This window comes from Myotis nattereri, assembly GCF_964212035.1.
Source record: "Myotis nattereri genome assembly, chromosome: 5".
Lineage (NCBI taxonomy): Eukaryota > Metazoa > Chordata > Mammalia > Chiroptera > Vespertilionidae > Myotis > Myotis nattereri.
In genome coordinates, this window is record NC_138080.1 from 22,486,521 (window position 1) to 22,504,184 (window position 17,664).

The 17,664-nt window shown below is 49.2% G+C and overlaps 1 protein-coding gene across 1 annotated transcript in view; it reads right to left on the reverse strand.

Moving 5' to 3' along the window:
* The window catches only part of CACNA1A (calcium voltage-gated channel subunit alpha1 A), a 177,225-nt gene that overhangs the window by 148,356 nt on the left and 11,205 nt on the right, over positions 1–17,664 (reverse strand). The window lies entirely within an intron of this gene.

Sequence of the window (17,664 nt, forward strand, 5' to 3'; positions counted from 1 at the left end):
GACAGTGTTTCCGTTTTGCGAAATGAAAAGAGTTCATCGGATGACGGGTGCTGCAGGAGGTGGCAGCCACTGGTCCAAGTCAAAGAGCAACTGCCAAGGGCTTGCAGGGCCTTGGCCGGGAGCCAGCCACCAATCTGCCAGCTTGTGCCGGGAGGCTGGGGGAGCGGCGCCGCACGCGCTCGGTGTCGGGTCCTGAGGGGCTTCCGCTCCACTGGGCAGGGCGAGGAAAGGAAAGCTGTCACGCGCGCTCGACGACGGCAGGAGAGAGCGGCCAACAGCTGAGAGTGGGGGTACCTGGCTCCCCAAACGGACCCGTCCACCAAGAGCCCATTCTGGAGGCAGCAAGGCAGGCTCCACCCAACCAGTGGCAGAATCTCTGCTCTCGTTCAACTCTGTCTGCAAGTGCCTGATGTGTGAGGGGTGAGCTGGCTTGGGCTGGCAGACCCCCACCCCCAGCTGTCACCTGCTCTCTCGGTCTCATGTTCTTTTCCTTCCTGGCGCTTAGCACACAGTGGAAGCTCAAAAAAGTATTTTGGACAACACGTGTGAGGTGGTTAGAACACGTATTTAGAGTTGGATCACACAGGTTCCAGTCCTAGCCCTGCTGCTTACTGTGTGTGCTTGGGTGACTTGCTTAACCCCCCTGTCTTGATTTCTCTGTGGTTTTATCCACGGAGACAATGACTTTGGTGAATGTGGGTAAAGTCTGTACGACAGTGATTGGTACATTGCAAGTGGAAGGAAGCCCATGGGAAGTCAGCTTTCCCAGGTCACACAGCAAATGCTGGGGGCAGTGCGCTCCAGGCCTTAAATACAAGGTGAGCCCCCAGAGGTCAGCAGTTCAATTCCAAAGTGCATTCTGGGTGTAGTGGGCTAAAATGGTGACACCACCCCACCACCCTGCAATAAGTCTATGTCCTAATCCCCGGAACCTCTGCATGTGACCTTAAAAAGGATCTCTGCAAGTGTGATTCAGAATTTGAGAGAAGGAGCTTATTCTTGGATTATCCACGTGGGCCCTAAATGTAGTCACATGGAGCCTTGTAAGAGGGGAGCAGAGCTTTGAGAAAGAAGAGGATGAGGTCATGTGACCACAGAGGCAGAGAATGGAGTGATGTGGCCACAGGCTAAGGAACGCCTGAAGCCATCAGAAGCTGGAAAAAGCAAGGAATGGGTCCTCCCCCAGAGCTTCTTAGGGAGCACGGCCCTGCCGATATCTTGATTTCAGGCGTCCAGCCTCCAGAACCGGAAGAAGAGGCTTCCCAGTGAGAGAACGTACTGGATGCTGGAGGATGTACAGAACTCAGCGTAGTCAGAGAGGAGAGATGACAAGGCGAGGTGGGCAGATGCCCCAGGGTCTCCAGGGCCTGGCTAAGAGACACATCGCCTCGGGAGGACTTCACAAGGGAAGAACTTGGTTAGATTTACATTCTGAGCAGCGAAGGGTTAACTGAGCGGGGCTGGAGTGCTCAAACCCTGCATATTCCAAAGAAAATAGTGGCCTTCGACTTGCTCTTGGGAGAGAACCTCGAGGCCTTTGGAATATCCTGCCCGACAAAGGTGTCTTCCTGCACTTGGGGTCTTGCGCCGACAAGGTGACGGAGGGCGGACCCCTGCGTGTGCTCACCCGCGGCCCCGGGCCATGCTGTGTGTGTCTGATCTCTGAGGGTGGTGACCAAGCAGTGAAAGCTAATCGCATGGGTGCTCCATGCCTGTGTGACTGAGCCCCAATAAAAACCTGGACCAAGGCTTGCGTGAGCCTCCGTGGTCAGCAGTACTCCATGCGTGCTGTCACACATGGTTGCCGGGAGAACGGAACACTGGCCACACAACTCCGCTGGGAGGAGACACCTAGAAGCTTGCGCCTCATCTCCCCTAGATTCTGGCCTGAGCGCCTTGTACTTTGCAGAGTTTCATCTGCATTCTTTCGCTGTGAGAAACACTATCACAGCATGACTGGGCCCCATGAGCCCTGCTAGCAAGTCATTAAACCTGAAGGTGGTCTTGGGGACACCTGACACATAGTCTTATGACCTTAAACCTGCCTCAGCCCAACGAAATTCCTGTTCCAGGTGCATGTCAGGAGAGAGCAGCTCCCCCAACACATGTGCTCGCCAGGCACAGGACTTCAGTGAACTCAGAACTAGACAAAACTGCTGCCTGCCTCCAAGTAGCTCAGAGGATGGAGGGCAAAACAGAAAGGAGATCAAATCCGTACGCTGAGTATTTCAATGGCACAAAGTGTGATATGGGGCTAGCGGACTAGTTTCTTCTTTACCTCCTAGTTGGGGATGGGGACAATTCCCAGTATCCAGCTCGTAGATTAAGTTAATGGGGTGGTGAGAGAGAGAGAGAGAGAGAGAGAGAGAGAGAGAGAGAGAGAGAGTGGTGCATCTCAGGGGAGAAGGAGGTAAAATGGAGCAGCCAGTGCTGCATGGACCACAGTTGAATCTCAGAGAAAATTTTCTTTCAGAAACTCCGCCTGGAGCAATGCGACATTTCGGGCACCCGTCGCTACTCCACAAAATAAATGAGGCTCCTTGCCAACGTTGGCTAAAATCTGCAACCCTGTCCGAGGAAATGTGCACCACGCCCTCCGACTTCTCCACCCCATTCTGCCCCCCAGGGAAGGCCCCTAACCAGGAATTCACTGTTCTCCCCTTTCACACCATCCTTAGTAACAATCACAATAGCCAACAAACACAGGCCCAGCAAGCAGTGGGGCGCTCGGTGCTCTGCCATCTTATAAAATCCACACACAGACCTCCACTTCTGGCAGCGCATCAGGCCGGCTAATCACACGGACTCTCTTGTTGAAAATAATCACAAATCCTGCATAAAATTCTAAGACCCTCTTGCTGAAGCACCGAAGGCCTGGCAATTTCGTAGATCATCACCCGCCCCCAATTTAACTGAAATCGGGAACCACCGGGAGGCGGGCAGACCATTAAAGCCACTTTCGCTGAGGGGATGTCCCTAACCCAGAAAAATACTACTTCACTTTTCACGGCCTCCTTGGGAGCAGGGGTGGAAGGCAAAGCTCAGGGCTCACCTAAGACAAAGAGTCTAAAAGGGGATCCCCTGAGCCCTGGCCGATGTGGCTCAGATAGTTGGAGCATCGTCCGGACGCGGAAAGGTTCAATACCCAGTCAGAGCATATACCTATGCTGCAGGTTTGATCCCCAGTCGGGTGTGTACGATTGATATTTCTCTCTCTCTCTCTCTCTCTCTCTCTCTCTCTCTCTCTCTCTCTCTCATCAATGCATGTCCTAGGGTGTATTATTAACAAAAATAAAGGGAGACCCCCGGAATTAGGAGGGACCCCCAAATTACTGCTTTGGAGTGAGAAAACTGGAGTAAATTTACTCCATCCTCTCCATCCCCAGAGATTTTGAAGAAAATTACTTTGGCACTTAACAGAGGAGAGAAATAAAAGTCTTGGAAAAATAAGAACTATAAGCTGGCCTTTGCAAACGCTAGGGCCCTAAATTCTCAACATGTTGGGGGTCCAAAAGTTCACGGTGGCCCTGGAATGGGGGTGCCCCAGCACCTGGAATAAGTAAATGCAGATCTTTCGGGAGATCACCTTCATCTCAGCCTCAAAGAACTCCCCCCAGCACTGTCCGAGGAATATGGGTTTCTCCCAATCAGAAATAATAAGACACTCAAGGAGAGAAGAGACAGCAGGGAAAAAAGCCATAAAGAATGTAGATACGTAAGTTATCAGATACTGATTATAAGCGAATTCTTTGAATATTACGCTTAAGGAAATGAGATGCACTTGAAATGCCGACAGAGCAATTCTCCGCTGGTGATGATTTTGCTCCTCAGGCACATTTGGCAATATCTGAAGACATTTTTGGTTGTCCCTCCTGGGGGAGGAGATGCAACTGGCATTTGGTGGGAGGAGGCCAGGGCTGTTGCTCAGCACCCCACAGACCACAGGACGACCCCGCTAGATTTCATCTAACCCCAGATGTCATTAGTGCCAAGGTTGAAAAACCCTACTGTAGAAAAACAAAACCACTACAAAAGAAGCGCGTTTGAAAAGGAACAGACAGGACTCACGGAGATGAAAAATTTAACACTAGGAATAAAACACATAATGGGCTTGGCTAACAGCAGGTTAGACACCGCTGGAGAAGAAATCAGTAAACCAGAGAGAGGCAAGGACAGTTTCTCTCCTCATCTGACAAATGGGTAAACCGAGGCACACGCCGTGCCAGCATCTTGCTTGCTGGGAGGCAGTAAACCGCAAACTGGCCTCTAACTGAAGATCCGTGCTCCTAACCACGCGGACAGTCTATCTACACCCAAGAGAATGCTTTCCTCTCCCCGCCTGTGTCTGAATTTCTTTCCCGCTTGCGATTTTCTTTGGCAAAATATTTTGAGGAAAATCGCCTTTGTCTAAAATGCCTAACAGAGAGACACTGTGCTGCATTGGCATGCGGGGAACAATGCCCAGGGAAAAAGGCACTGCGATTTCCATCTCTAAAGCATTCACCTTCTTTTAACCAATTATGTCCACCGTTTACGGGGAAGAGGAGGGATGTGGGGTCCAAGGCCGTCCCAAATTTGAAACCCGGAGTCCTCATTGCTGTCCTTGCTGCGGTCTCTGTGCCTCAGCTTCCTCGTGTGTAAAATGTGTGTAATAACAGATCTCTTGTATAGGCTCTTCGTGAAGATTCAATGAGCTGGTATTTTGAAAAGGGTTCTGAAGAGGGCCTGGCTTATAGTTAAGTGCTAGTTGTTGTTTTTTTTTAAGGTAGTTTCTTTCTTTTTGCTTAATATTTTTTAAAAATTGATTTCAGAGAGGAAGGGAGAGGGAGAGAGAGAAACATCAATGATGAGACAGAATCATTGACTGGCTGCCTCCTGAACTGGGGATTGAGCCTGCAACCCAGGCATGTGCCCTTAACTGGAATCGAACCCGGGACCCTTCAGTCCGCAGGCCGACGCTCTATCCACTGAGCCAAACCGGCTCGGGCGCTAGCTGTTCTTTTTACCACAATGTAAGAGAATTATTAGGCTGCTGAGTGCAGTGTGGCTACACTGAGGTTCCACAAGGGCAGGAACCAGGCCCATCCTGTGGACCACTGCACAGGGCCTGGCACAGAGGAGGAACTCAGTAAGTGATTTTTGAATGAATAAAGAATTTCTCCTTCACCTGCCAATATCATCCCTAAACATAATGGAAACCCCGACTACCATTGACTGAGAACCTACCCTGGATCAGGCTCCCCGTTGAGCATGTGCCATCCTTACAGCAATGTTGGGAGACAGGCGGCATCACCAGATAAGGAAACTGAGGGTCAGAGAGGCCCCACAGCCAGTGAGTGAAAGAACCAGAATTTTCACCACATCCACCTTGACTCCCAAATCCACGTGCTCGGCCACTTTCTGCCACCGGGACTCTTCCCTTCAATCTGCTCCCCCTCAAGGATTTCCCAGTGGGATCAGACAGTATGTGTCTGAGGGCTCCCTTGTTTATATTTCTTTGTTTCTCCTTTGACCCTGTATCACTGCCTCCCTTCTGGGCTCATTTCCTGCTTCTTATGGGGGAAGTTATTTATTTCAGTGTCTCAGTTTCCCTGCTCATAAATGGAGGATAATAATGCGTCTTTCTCATACAATGGTCGTCAGGGTGCGTGAGCAGTGCCTCATACAGACCAACCGTCCATAAATGCAATCATCGCTATTCCACTCGTCCCCCTTGACCCTGGGGGTCACGCCTTTCAGCTTGCTTCACCTCACCCGGCCTGGGTCCCCGTCCTCCCCTGGTACTTTTACTTTCCCCAGGCTGACTTAGCCAGCAACTTCTCCTCGAAGCCTCTGGCACCTCTCTCTCCTCTCTCTCTCTCTCTCTCTCTCTCTCTCTCTCTCTCTCTCTCTCTCTCTCCTTGCTGCCTCTTCAGCCACTAAAATTAGCTCCATCTCCAGCCCGCATCCCCAGCGCGCCTGTCCTGGTTTCTCTCTGGGCTCCTAGCCACTTGCGATACTGTTTCTCAGATGCCACACGCTGCCTTCCTGATGCCACAGCCATTGCCCAAGACGAGCGGTATTTTGAGATACAGGAGCGGGTGAGGAGGGAGGGACTTCACACATGTTCCTCCCGGTGTGTTTAAAAAAAGCTGACACAAGAGCCGCCTCCCCCCACTGTACCCCTAGCCCCTATTTCTAGTTTCAAAATGTCAGAGGAAGGCTTTAGTCAATGAGACCTCCAGAGTCCCCAGGGAGTTAGTCTTGATTTTTCAAAAATGGAAGAACAATGATCCAGCAATTCTACTTCTGGGTTCACCCTCAAAAGAATTGAGAGCAGAAACTCAAATGGATACGTGTATCCATAGCAGCATTATTTGCAAATGTCAAACGATGAAAGCAACCCAGATGCCCATCAGTGGATGAATGGATAAGTAACATGTAGTCCATCCGTACAGTGGAATAGTATTCAGTCTTAAAAAGGAAGGAAATTCTGACACATGGCACAACATGGATAAAGTTGAGGACGCTATGCTGAGTCAAATAAGCCAGCCACAGAAGGACACATACTGTCTGATCCCACTTCCATGCAGTCCCTAGGGCAGCAGGATTCAGAGGCAGAAAGCAGAATGGTGGTTGCCAGGGGCTGAGGGAGACATATAGTGGGGAGTTAGTGTTATAGGAGACAGAGTTTCAGTTTGGGAAGACGAGAAAAATCTAGAGACGGATTGTGGTGATACAACGGTGTGAATGCACTTACTGCCACTGATCCGGACACTTCAATATGGTCAAGATGGTACATTTGCCGAAACCGGTTTGGCTCGGTGGGTAGAGCGTCGGCCTGCGGACTGAAGGGTCCCGGGTTCGATTCCGGTCAAGGGCATGTACCTGGGTTGCGGGCACATCCCCAGTAGGAGATGTGCAGGAGGCAGCTGATCGATGTTTCTCTCTCATCGATGTTTCTAACTCTCTATCTCTCTCCCTTCCTCTCTGTAAAAAATCAATAAAATATATATATATATATATATATATATAAAAAAGATGGTACATTTTAGGTTTTGTGTATTTTACCACAATTAAAGTTTCCTAAAGAAGGAAGAACAGTGAGGCCAGCTGGTCAGGAGGAAACAGACCATGGCACGTGGTGGAGGAGGGCCAGGGCCTGAGAGGACCGGGGTGGGCACCTGCGACCTCACCAGGGCAGGGGCTGGATGCCCCTGGAGCATTTTCTGGGATCATTCACTCCATCCGTGGTTTACTGAGCACCTACTGTGTGCCAGTCCCTGTTCTAGGCTCTGGGACATGGCAGTGAGCAAAACAGACAAAAGTCCTATTCTCATGGGGCTGATATCCTAGTGGGGGAGATAGATGATAACCAAGATACAAATAAATAAATAAATAAATAAATAAATAAATAAATAAATAAGGTTTGGCATTAGCTCATAGGGAATGTGGAGGGCGTGGGAGAGTCAGGAGAGGGGTGTGGCAGTTACAGTTTTGAAGGACATTTGAGCAAAGACCCAAAGGAAATAAGGGTGGAGTCATGCTGAGTCCTGGGGAAGAATGTGCCAGGCAGATGCAGAAGGAGCAGCCCATGCAAAGGCCCTGAGGCTGGACCTCGCCTGGTGTGTTTAAGGAACTAGGAGGAGGCCTGTGTGGCTGCAGCTGAGTGAGTGAGGAGGGGAGTTAGGTGGATGAGGACTGACAGGAGACAGAGCCCAGCATATTGGCCTTGTGGGCCACGGGGAGGACTTGGGCCTTTTCTTTTTTAAAATATATTTTTATTGATTTCAGAGAGGAAGGGAGAGGGAGATAGAAACATCAATGATGAGAGAGAATCACTGATAGGCTGTCTCCTGCACACCCTCTACTGGGGATCAAGCCCACAACCGGGCATGTGCCCTTGACCAGAATCAAACCTGGAACCCTTCAGTCTGCAGGTTGATGCTCTATCCAGTGAACCACACCGGCTAGGGCAGGACTTGGGCCTTTTCTGAGTCAGGTGGGAGCCACAAAGGTTCTGAGCAGAGGAGAACTGTGCCTAAACTTAGGAGCTCCAGGCACCCTCCGGCTGTTACAGGGAGAACAGACAGGGGACCAGACCCAGGGTGGGCCCGAAGGTGGTGGGCAGTGGGGGGATTTATGGGTAGATTCTGAAGGTGCAGCCAACAAGATTTCCTAATAGATTAGAGGTGGGGGCTGAGAAAAAGAGGAGTGGAGAGAGAGCCTGAGTTTTGGGGTCCCAACACCTGGAAGGATGAAGCCGCTTTTATGAGTGGACAAGGAGGCAGGATGGGTGACAATGATCAGAGTTCTTGTGTCAGAGTCATACCTGATTCAATACCTCAAACAGTAGCTGAAGATGGACCCCTGGAGACGTGGAGACTGGCTTGTACCCAAGGCGCTGGGTCAGGGCCTGAGGGTGACCGTGATCTGGCTGAGGGGGACAGGTCAGACCCTGGGCCTCAGGATCTCATCCGCAAACGAGGGTGCTCACAACCCCAACTTTAGAATCGCTGTTAGGCACAAATGAGAGATCTGTGCAAAGGGTTGAGACAGCCTCTGGTACACGCCGAGTGCGTGGAAAATGAGTAATTATTATTAGCAAGAGAAGGGTTGCTATGTATCCAGCTGAACTCTCCAGGGCAGCTGGTTAAGAGCATGGTTCCCGAAGCCAGGCCTCCTCATTGAAATCCCAAGTCCACTGCTTCCAAGCTATGAGGCTTAAGGCAAATCCTCCAGCTTTTCTGAGCCTCAGTTTCCTCATATGTGAAACGGGAATGAGAATAGCTCACACCTTCTGAGGAGGCAGGGACTGAATGAGAAGGTCCTTGTGAAGTCTTTGGAGCAGAGAGCCTGGTCACAGTAAGCGTTACACCTGCAATCACCATTACTACCAGCACCTTCATTCGCCCTGCAAAATAGCTATAATAAGCCCATTTTACAGATGAAGAAACTGAGGTTCGGAGAGACAAAAGGTTCACGAGAGGTCAGCAGAGCAGTGGAGGTCAGAGGGCGGGACGCAATTGGCTGGGTTCACCTCCCAGCCCTGCCACTCACCCTCTTCGAGTCCCTAACCTGGCCTGTCCTTTCCCCCCAGCAGTATAATGGGGACACGACAGCACCTATCAAGAGAGATATACTGGGAGGACTAAATGAGATAATTTCCCCGAATTGTTGAGAACAGCACCAGCAGCACATCAGTTCTCAGGGAATGTCAGTGTTAACTGTAATGGCTGCAGGTCCCAAGCTGGATGCCGAGGAATCCCTTGTCTGTCTGACCCCAGGGTCCCGCTCTTGATCACTGGGCTTTGCCACTGAACCTACAATTTAAAAACATGCACGTCTCCGCCGCTGCTTTAGAAAGGTCTAGGGAATGGGAAATTAGGGGCTGTTCGCCCAGGGCCTGTGTTCTCGAAGCCCCGATGCTCTTGGTGCCCAAGGCTTCCCAGAATGCCCCTTGGCTGGTACAGCCCCAGTGGGAGGCCGCATTGGTAGGGGATTCTGGCTGCTCCTGCATCTGGGCTTTCTTTGCTGCTTCTCTCCTGCTACAGGGCAACAAGGCTGGGTTAAGGATATCCTGTTCTTCCTGCTGTCTATCCCTCAGCAAACCTACCACAAGGCATGGTGCCCTCTACCACCAGCTATGAATTCATTCATTCATTTATCCATCTATCCACCCAGCCATCCATTTATTCATTCAAGAGATGTTTATTGAGCTGCATTCTCAGGGTCTGTACTAGACTCTGGGTTCAGTCTTTGCATCCAGAAGAAGATCAGCGATTGGCCCAGAAAACAATGGTGGGAGGGATTACACTGCTGCCACCCAGTGCCCATAAAGAGGGACCTAAGCTGGCCTCATGGTGAGCCCGGGGATGGGAGGTCAGGAGGGCTTCCTGGGGACAGAGATAATATCAGCAAACAATGTACTTCCCTGGGTCCTGTGAGTGGCCCCATGCACCCCAGTCCTCCTCTAAGACCCCTAGACCTCACCGTGATGCTGGCACAAAAGCTCGGGAGCTTCTTTTCTTTTTATTCTCAAAGATATTCTCCTAAATTAACTTCTAGAAGTTTTAAAGTTGTTCATGTAATTATTATGAAGCTAAAGTGCTTCCCTTTTCATTAAAAACATTTTAGGCCCCGCCGGTGTGGTTTAGTGGTTGAGCATCACCCTATGAACCAGGAGATCATGGTTCAATTCCCCATCAGGGCACATGCCCAGGTTGCAAGCTTGATCCCCAGTAGGGGGTGTGCAGGAGGCAGCCAATCAATGATTCTTTTTCATTACTGCTGTTTCTATCTCTCTCTCCCTATCCCTTTCTCTCCGAAATCAATTAAAAAAAGCAGTTCCCCCATTATCCACAGGGGATACAGCCAGAGACCCCCAATGAATGCTGAAACTGTGGCTAGCACTGAACCCTATATATGCAATGTTTTTTCCTATACACACATACCTAGGATAGAGTTTAATTTATAAATTAGGCACAGCAAGACATGACAAGAATAACTAATAAAATAGAACAATTAAAATAATATGCAGCCGAAACCGGTTTGGCTCAGTGGATAGAGCGTCGGCCTGGGGACTGAAAGGTCCCAGGTTCGATTCCGGTCAAGGGCATGTACTTGGGTTGCGGGCACATCCCCAGTAGGAGATGTGCAGGAGGCAGCTGATCGATGTTTCTCTCTCATCGATGTTTCTAACTCTCTATCTCTCTCCCTTCCTCTCTGTAAAAACTAAATATATATATATATATATATATATATATATATATATATATAAATAATATGCAGCAATGAAAGTTATGTGAATGTGGTCTCTCTGATTAACTTGAGAACTTTTATCTTTTCACGTAAAGGAAGCACTTTATGGCTTCTCTCTGGCATATCCAAATTGCTAGCATCACTACGCTTGTGCTCTGGGGCCGTTGTTAAGTAAAAGTAAGAGTTATTGATAACTGAGGCAACTGCTCAGTGACTAATGGACAGGAAGTGTCTACAGCTTGGACGCCATGGACAAAGGGATGATTCACGTCCGGGGCAGGCCAGAGTGGGACAGCGGGAGACTTCATCGAGTTACTCAGACGGCATGCAATTTAAAACTTATGAATTGTTTATTTCTGGAATTTTCCATTTAATATTTTTTGGCCGCAGCAGACCATGGTAACTCAAACCATGGAAAGTGAAACCATGGGTAAAGGGGGGACTACTGTGCTCAGCAATGCATGGTCTGTGCATTTAGTGAAGTCGCATCCAACTGGTATTTATCATCAACAAACTCAACTATGTAACCTTGGGACAAAAAGAGAGACATGCAATGAATTTAAGTGGTATTCATAGTTTTCCTGTTATTCTGGTCAATGAATTTACTTATGACTGTGTAAATGTGAGACAGACAACATCCAACTGATATCCTTCCCATGTAACTTTCTGCATGTAAGCATCTCAATATGTAGCTTATAATTTTAACATTTAAAGATATGAATTCTATACCTAACAGGTCTTCCAAAGCAAAATAAGCCACTTATTCCGTGGGGGAGCCTCTTTTTAAATTAGTCAGTGCCCATGCCACCTTGGGTGTTAAATACTTTAAATACTGCATTTGAGTAAGAATTAGCCGTTCACCTAGGCGAGAGCATATTCCAGACACAGGCAACAGTATGTGCAAAGGTCCTGGGGTGAATGAGCAGATGCTGCTGATAGAGGAAGCTGGGGTCCCCTTCGCTATCTTTCCCTCTAAAATGAGGCAGTAAGCAGAAGGAAGCCCAGCTCTGCAGTGGGGTAGATCTGCATCCAAATTCAGGCTCTAGATTTCCTACCTGTGTGACTTTGACAAGTAACTTCTCTCTAAGTCTAGTTTTCCTCATCTGTGACAATATTAACAGAGCCGTGGGAAGGCTTGAAGGTGATACGGTGCGTAACAGGCCTGGCACACAGCAGGTGCTCAACTAATGCTCATTTTCTTACTCTGAGGTTGACTTCCCCCAATGGCCTGGGTTTCCGCAAACCCAGAAATGCAGGAGGGAAGAGGGGTAGCTAAAGAAGAAGAGAAACAAAAAGAGAGAGTTGGGGTGGGAGGGAGAAGGGTGGAGAAAAGCTATCCATCAGACACCCACCAGCCTGGCCTCTCTCCCCTGAGGCAATAGAACTGAAACAAGGTTTCCATGTAGCTCTGATCAGGAGCGGGTGACATTTAAAAAAAGAACAAAATCAAAAGCCCCAGTGGAAACGCGGAGTCAGGCTGCGCGGCTGCGAACTACGGGTCAATGTGGCTGGCAAGAAATCTGTTCTTTTGCTCCAACTGCCCGTGAGGGCTCAGAGCTCCGATATCCAGTCTGGGTTTGATAAAAGCTGAAGGCATCTGAAGAGGCTGTGCAATCTTCCCCACTTCTATTTCCCAGGTGGCGGTGTGACAGGCCCTGGACTCTCAGCAGAACCTCCGCTGGCGTTTTCTGCCCCTTTCACTGTGAACGATGCGCTGATAGTAACACGTCATCATCCCTGCTTCTCGCTAAGAGTCAGGAATGAAAAGGAAGGGGAGGGTGTCGCACCATTGGCTAACAGAAGCCAGGCCAGAACGCAGCCGGGGACAGGAATTGGGGCCTCAGTGACCACAATGAATAACTTCTTGGATACACACCCTTTGTAATGTGATGTATTGCTTCTCCCACTAAGAGATGGGTCTCTTGTCTCATCCCTGAATCTGAACTGGCCTCATTGCTTGCTTTGGTCAACAGTGGCCAGGGAGGGCGCACCGTTCCTGAAGCTAGCCCTCCAGAGGCCTGTGAACTTCCTTCTCCTAGAACCCTGCTTCCTCCAGGTGAACAAGTATAAGGTAGCCTGCTGGAGGATGAGACACCACGTGGAGCAGAGCACCATGGTCCCAGCCAAGACCATCCTAGACCAACCAGTCTACAGGGAGCCAACATCCAGAGAGAGGAGCCACCCAACATCCCACAGCTGACCACAGATGCATGGAAGAGCTCAACTGAGACCAGATGAAGCACCCAGCTGAGCTTCGCCTATCCCGCAAACCTGCAGAAGGAGCTAAATAAATGCTTCTCACTTTAAGCCAATAGGTTTCTGGGTTGTTAGTCATGTGGCACTATTTCATAACAATACATATTATAGTATCACAGAAAGGAAGAGGGAGAGATAGAAACATCAATGATGAGAGAGAATCATCCATCGGCTGCCTCCTGCACGACCCCCACTGGGGATTGAGCCCGCAACCCGGGCATGTGCCCTGATCGGGAATTGAACAGTGACATCCTGGTTCATAGGTCGATGCTCAACCACTAAGCCACACTGGCTGGGCAAGACAGAGTTTTAAAATAAAATGTTATGACATTAAACCCACCCTCCAATCATATATAAAATCAAAATTTAGAACAGTCTCTAGAATGGTTAGAAAAAGTAAGTATTTTCCCAGGCTCTCTTGGACCTAGAGATGGCCATGGGGCATGCTTCTGTCCATGAGACGTGAGTAGACGCTCGATGGATGATTTCTGGGAAGGATTTTGCTTTGCCTGATACAAAAGTTGGTAGAGCTGGATGGAGCCATCTCATCCCTGCTTCTTTCTGCTTTGAATGCGGACATGATGCTAGGAACTCCAGCAACTATTTTGCAACCGTGAGGTAGAGGCGAAAAGAATCAAAGAGATGCCAGCCAATGCCAACTGGTATCCACTCCAAAATGCTTTGTCACATGAGATAGATAAGTAAGCACTGTTGGTTTAAGCTACCATGAGTTGGATTTTGTTTCTTGCCACTGAATACACTCCTAATGCATCTTTCAAAATCCCCCCCATTTCCAGGTCACACAAGACTCCACAGTGAGACGTTAGGAACCACATTTCTCCTTCCTTTTTCAGGCGTGAACACACAGGCAGGTTGCTGTGCTACACTCAGGGGAAGGCTACCCTGACGATGCCATTCTCACTTCACAGTGAGAAGAGCTTGGTTTCCTCATCCCTCCCTTTCTGGAACAAATGCTACTCATCATCGCCAGTCACAGATGATCACAAACGCTGCTAACTCACCCCCAACCCCAGGTCCGAGGACCCACATAGATCTTGTTTGGCTTTTTAGCTTCAGAAATTCTATGCCGTTTAATTTGCTCTGATCCCAGCTATTTCCTGCACAGAAATCCTATGACACCCCCCCTCCCCCGCCAGGAAGGAGAGTTCTTTGTCTCTGGAATATCAACGGAGCCCACACTCCCCGAAGGTCCAGGGTGTGGCTTTCAGCTGCTACTCATTCATCCCTTCCCTAGGGAGCAGCTGTTCTCATTTCCTATTTGGGGAGAACAGGACGAGCTTCATTTCCTTCTCATGGCTGACGCCTAGAGATGAACTGATTCTCAAAAGGCTTCATCAGGAACCCAAGCAGTTGAGCAACAACTCGCGGCAGGCTTAGGCAAGCGTAACCGCAAGGCTGGCACTGTGCCATGCTGTGCCTGTGTCCTGCACTGCTCACTACCAACGTCTCCGACGTTCTGGCCACAGAGGTGTGCTCAGCCTGAACGCAGGGCCAGCCGGGAAAGCCAGCGAGCTCGTGCCCGGGGAGGACTCCCCGCCCCAGCTCTCTTGCTCCTTAGCAGGGCTAACTCTGAGGGGCATGCTCTACTCAGCCTCTGCGTTCACCAGAGAGATTAAGTAAGCGCTACTTGCCCAGAGCACTGACTCGTTTGCTAGCTAATGCGACCTTTGCCGGCTGCCTTCTGTTCCCTGTATTCGTCCTCTATTCACCAGCCTACATTTCCTGGGATCGCCAAACTATTGGCCCTCAAATCTTTGTCAAGGGTCAGTTTGGATTCTGGGTTGCAAACATCAGAATCTGTCTGGCTGTTTTAGCATACAGGGGATTTTTAGGAAGCTCAGTTAATCCATAGGAGGCCAGAGGAGGTGGCTCAGAAAATGGGTAGGAGCAATGCAGCCAGACTGAGCCCCCCGCCACCACCTCCCCCCGCCCCCGGCAGCAGGCTGCCACAAAGCAATCCAGAACCATCCCTTCATCTTGGGGTCACTTACTCTGTTTCCAAATTCCTGGGTGGGGAAGCATGTGACTGTTGAGTGTCAATCACATGCCCTAACTGCCAAGGGGTGGGGGGTGGGAGACACTCACCCCACAACCTTCAACCTGAGATTAAATTTGGGGTCCTGTAATCCAGCAGTATGACACACAAAGGCGGGAGTCTTTCCAAATTGGATGTTGGGTCCCCAACTAAGAAGAGCAAATGTTGTCTACAGTTAACTAACTGGTCTTTGGAAGTGGGCCTGGAAAAGTAGTAATAATTATTATCATCATTATAATTATAGTTATTAGTCTTATAATAGCTAATATCAGTGAGCATTTATTCTGTGCCAGTTTCTAAGTGGTTTACAGATATTGACTCATGGAATCCAACCTTTTGAGTAGGTAGAATTATTGTTCCCATTTCAGAGATGAGGAAACTGAGCCCAAAGAAGCACCGCATCCCTTGCTCTCTCTTAAGACCTTGCATTGGTAAATACCATCCATTCATCTAACCCACCACATGGCAAACATTAACTTACTAAACTTTAAAACAACTCTACAAGAGAGGGAATGTTATTACCCCCAGTTTCCAGATGAGACACTAAGATTCGGGGAGGTACAGTCACTTACTCAAGGTTATAGAGCTTAGAAACGGTGGAGCTGGGTTTTGTATCTGTTCAAATTCCAAAGCCCACGGTCCTAACCTCCACGTGTGTATCCTGGCTGCCCTCTCGTCCACAGCTGCCGACACTGGGTTGGCAGCTCAGCCTAAATGCAGGGCAAGCTGAGAGAGCCAGAGAGCTCATGCCCTGGGCTGCAGAGCAATGTTGCAACTTGAAGGCTCTACCTGAGTGCCTGTTAACGAAGTTCCACATCGGGAAGCACAATACACCAGACACGTCATTCCCGAGAAGAGAGCTCTCAGTCGTGTCTCAATGTCCGCCGGCCTGGTGAATCGTATCCTACCTCTGCAAGAGAGGGGAGCTCCACAGGTGACTTTCTTCTATATTCCCAGAGTACCACCACCCCAAATGTATTCTCTGTGTTTCATGAAGATAGGTCCAGATGTCTTCGTAGGATAGAGCCAGAATTTTATGTATGGAGAGGCACAAAATAGATGATGCCCATTTTCTTTGTGTTTCTAAACGTGCCCGCCATCTCACCCTTCTGAAAACAATTTTTGTCAAGGAGGGGAAAACGACCCGGGAAGTCAAGCAGTTCCCCAAATGGAACCACCTAACCCATCACACATGGTAGAAACTACCAAATATTTCCTCCTTCCTCTCTTTGCCAAACTTCCCAAATGGGGGAGCGTCAGGCTTACTGTGTTCTTTTCTTCTTAGCCCTCCGCCACCAAGGTTTCATGCCTCCCCAACTCCCTATGGACAACCCTCTTTCCTTCTGAATTACAAAGCCTCAAAGCCCCAGGGGGTTTCTTCTCTCTTCTGCCGCAATTGCAATAGACAGAGCCGAGGAGGCTTACCTCCCTCCCTAACTCCCTGTCCACGCATCTCCTGTTTCCTTCCCTGATCCTCTTCCACCCGCTGGTTCCTTGACTCTGGGTTCCTGTCTGTCCCACCATCAAGCCTATAGGGCTCAGTCTCTTTCCAACCTTAGCCAACCTCTTGGCTGTCTCTCCAGTTAAGCTGTCACCATTCCTACATTTTCACCTCAACCCAATGAGGTAAGTATTAACACGAGCCTCATCCTATATAATAAAAGGCCAATAGGCAAATTGACTGTGTTGAGCGTCTGCCTCCTGGTGGTCAGTGTGCATTATAGCGACCGGTCGTCATCCCCCCGAGGGGTCCTGGACTGCGAGAGGGTGCAGGCTGGGCAGAAGGACCTCCCACCCCCGTCCCCCAGTGCATCAATGTCATGCACCGGGCCTCTAGTTTAACATAAGAACTCCGGAGACTAAATTATTTGCCCCCAAGTCACACATCTTTGGAGTGGCAGAGTCAGGATCTGAACACACATCTCCAAAGTAACGCTGTGTTTTACATGAGAGAGTTACGTTCTGGTTTTAAAGTCAGTGCACAAGGGGAAAAATGCATATAACTCAAAGATATCCTTGAAAACCCGTAAATCATCCATAAAGCACGGTATATGTTGTTTTGTGTATTTAAGCCTGGACAGTAATAGCATATAAAATGTGTACAGTAGTATGTGATATAAAAGCTTGAGAATAGCCCAGCCGGTGTGGCTCAGTGGTTGAGCATCGACCTATGAACCAGGAGGTCACGGGAAGATTCTTTTTTTTTTTTTTTTTAAATATATTTTATTGATTTTTTACAGAGAGAAAGGGAGAGAGATAGAGAGTTAGAAACATTGGTGAGAGAGAAACATCAATCAGCTGCCTCCTGCACACCTCCCACTGGGGATATGCCCGCAACCCAGGTACATGCCCTTGACCGGAATCGAACCTGGGACCCTTCAGTCCGCAGGCTGACGCTCTATCCACTGAGCCAAACCGGTTTCGGCACGGGAAGATTCTTGGTCAGGGCACATGCCCAGGTTGTGGGCTGGATCCCCAGTGGGGGGCTTGCAGGAGGCAGCCGATCAATGATTCTCTCTCATCTGAATTACAAAACTGATGTTTCTATCTCTCTCTCCCTCTCCCTTCCTCTCTGAAATCAATAAAAAATAAAAGGTTGAGAATAGTATGCC